Source organism: Microtus oregoni, unplaced genomic scaffold (assembly GCF_018167655.1).
Source record: "Microtus oregoni isolate MIOR12 unplaced genomic scaffold, Mior012 000000F_ref0000247, whole genome shotgun sequence".
Classification (NCBI taxonomy): Eukaryota; Metazoa; Chordata; class Mammalia; order Rodentia; family Cricetidae; genus Microtus; species Microtus oregoni.
The window spans coordinates 91,928,012-91,931,623 of NW_024543059.1; positions in this window are offsets into that span (position 1 = coordinate 91,928,012).

A 3,612-nucleotide genomic window follows, 5' to 3' on the forward strand; every position below is an offset into this window, starting at 1 on the left:
TCTCCCTGTTTTAGCAGGCGTCCCTGCAGGGTTGAGCCTGTGAATTCTCCCTGTTTTAGCAGGCGTCCCTGCAGGGTTGAGCCTGTGAATTCTCCCTGTTTTAGCAGGCGTCCCTGCAGGGTTGAGCCTGTGAATTCTCCCTGTTTTTTTTTTTTTTTTTTTTTTTTTGGTTTTTTCGAGACAGGGTTTCTCTGTGGTTTTGGAGCCTGTCCTGGAACTAGCTCTTGTAGACCAGGCTGGTCTCGAACTCACAGAGATCCGCCTGCCTCTGCCTCCCGAGTGCTGGGATTACAGGCGTGCGCCACCACCAGCCCGGCGAATTCTCCCTGTTTTAGCAGGCTTCCCTGTAGGGTTGAGCGGTTCACCTCCCCTTCAGTGATCTTGTTTCACCTGCTTTCTGACATCCTGTGGTTAAGGAGACAAAAGGTTTCACCTCCTTTCTTGCATCCTATGTGTAAAGGAAACTGCTCCACAGAGCCACAGCCTCCTGATTTTATTTACTATTCCTGACACTCCAAGGTCATGAGTTAAAGCTTACTGTGACTGTAAACGTGAGAGCCTCGGAAAACTACAGGCTTACAGCTGCGCTCCAGGGTCACAAACGCCTCCACCTTCAGCATGCATGGCTGCTTGCTATTTTAACCCTTTTGTTTGAAATGGCTCTATAAGATATTTTCTCTGTGTAGGCATTCTTTATAGCTTTGTTGTGTTGAAATCCTTGATTCTCAGATGATGAAAACTTCAGCATCTCTCTGGTGAGGGGTTCTGTGATGGTTAGTATTGACTGTCAGGGCTGAGGAGATGACTCAGTGGTTAAGATCTCTTGCTGCTCTGGCAGATAACCCAGAGTCTGTTCCCAGCACCCACATGAAGGCTCACCACTATCTAACTCCAGTTCCAGGAGATTCAATGCCCTACTCTGGCCTCCAGTGACAGTAAACACACATGTAGTACAGATACATACATGATGGCATTCAGTCATACACATAAAACAAAACCAATCTTTCTGAAAAATAATGATTCTTGTTCGGCCCACAATAATCTCAGAGCTGAAGAAGCATTAGCTAGCCAAGTCCTCAGCCTGTGAGCGGAGTGGCTCAGGGCCCCGGAAGGGAGCCACCCAGTGTGTGACCAACCACGAGGACAACTCTCCATTAACCTCCAAGAAAAAAGCAAATAAAGGGTCAGGTATTCCGTGACTTTCCCAAGTGCCTCCGTAAGCAACAGAAACCCCACCCCATCTGGAGATGCGCAGTGACTTACACTTCTACTTACTCTTTGCTCATTGCCTGGCATAAGAGTCCAGGGTAAACACTTGAATCCTCAAGAAGGAGCATGCACTAGCTGTAGCAAAAGCAGTTCTTTTTTTTTTTTTTTTTTTTTTTTTTTTTTTTTTTTTTTGGTTTTTCGAGACAGGGTTTCTCTGTGGCTTTGGAGCCTGTCCTGGAACTAGCTCTGTAGACCAGGCTGGTCTCGAACTCACAGAGATCCGCCTGCCTCTGCCTCCCGAGTGCTGGGATTAAAGGCGTGCGCCACCATCGCCCGGCTGCAAAAGCAGTTCTAAAGAGCAGGGGTTAGCAGAGCACCTAGACAACAATGGGGACCCTAAGAGAGACATACATGGATCTAATCGACATGGGAAGTAGGAAAAGACAAGATCTCCTGAGTAAACTGGGAGCATGGGGAACCTTGGGAAAGGGTTGAAGGGGAGGGGAGAGGCAGGGAGAGGAGCAGAGAAAAAATGTAGAGCTCAAAAAAAATCAATAGAAAGAAAGAAAGAAAGAAAAGAAAAGAACAGGAGTTAAGAAGTAAGACACTTTAAAGATGTATACATTAATGTAGCTGGTAACAGGCCATAAGGATACTTCTTATAATGCGGATTGTTAAAATATCAACAACACAAGAAATATGTGTATTCTGTTGTTTCCCTTAGGAATTATGTTTTATCTATTTTAAGTGGCCTCTCCGGTTACTTCTGTATTGCTGCTATTGTAAATGTTTAATGTATCAAAAATGAAATCAGACTCTATTAAATAACTTGAAAGGATCTACTCCTAAGATTTAGGCTTGTGTCTGTGGATTTAGCCAGAATGACACAGCACATCTAATTTCTGAGAGAAAACAACATGCAGTCAAATATAGGTGCATCTTAAATATATTAACTGCTCAATACACTCAAAAGGCAACGTGGTCTAATTTCAGTCATACCAATGATAATATCATTTCTCAACTAGAAGATTGGAAACATCAGCTGTGGGTTTCTTTACAAGTCTATTGCCACTGCAAACCAAAAGCTAAAACTTCTGGAACAAAGAATCTTAATTTCTTCACATCATGGGATTGAGTAGATAAGACACGCCCCCTCAGCCCTCATTTAGAAGTTTATTGTGTATTGTCCAATAGTTACTTTGTAGCTTTATTCTGAGCAAATTACACATTGCAGCATGAAGCTGCAAAGACAGCATGGAAACATTCTACAGGCAGCTACTCAGATGTCCCCAGCAGTTACTTCTGACATAACTGTAGAAGAGTATACCCAAAGCAGGCACAGTGTGTGTGTGTGCAGTGCCTGTGTACCCACAGTGTGTGTGCAGCGCCTGTGTACCCACAGTGTGTGTGCAGCGCCTGTGTACCCACAGTGTGTGTGCAGCGCCTGTGTACGCACAGTGTGTGTGCAGCGCCTGTGTACCCACAGTGTGTGTGCAGCGCCGTGCCATTTTAATACCTGTGCAAACTCACACAGCTACGGCAAGCAATATACAGAACTACTCCGATATCACAAAGGTCTGTCTGGCTCTCCCTCACATTCATCCAGCCTGCCCTGTTCCCTACCAGACCACCCTCCGTAACCACTGCCAACTAACCGTTCTCTGGCTCTATAATTTCGTCATTGAGAGTGTTATGTGAAGTACGATTAATAAAAACTCAGAGAGAGAAATTGGGGTTCGACCTGAAGACCCGAAAAGCAAAGCAGCCAGCCACTGGCTCTTACCTTGACCTCAGTCCGAGAATAGCAATCCTGCCTCCAGGAAATCTCAGAATGAGACTGTGTGAGAGAGCTGTCGCCTCCTGTTTGATAACCCTCTCTAGTTCTGGTCTAGTTCTGGGATTAAGGGTGTATCACTACTGTCTGGTTTCTACAGCAAGCTAGTGTGGCTACTGGGATTAAGGAGTGTGTTATTGCCTGGTCTGTAAGGCTGACCAGTGGGGCTGTTTTACTCTCAGACCTTCAGACAAGATTTAATTATTAAAATACAATTGAAATGCCACTATAGTTATGGAAATGGAATCATATAAGAAATAACATTTAATAATTCTAGTTTGGGGCTACTATAAATAAAATTATTGTAAATAGGTTTTTATTGTATTTTATGTGTATGGCTGTTTTGCCTACATGTATGTCTGCATACCACATGCATGCAGGGCCTGAGGAGACCAGAAAGGGGTGTTGATTCCCCTGGAACTAGAGTTCTGGTGGTTGTGAGCTGCTGTGTGGGTGCTGGGATCCACTTGCAGTGCTCTGAACCACTGACCCCTCTCTCTAGCCCCATAAACATGTTTTTATGTGTATGAGTTTTCATCTGGATAAAGACCTAGGAGTTTGACTGACAG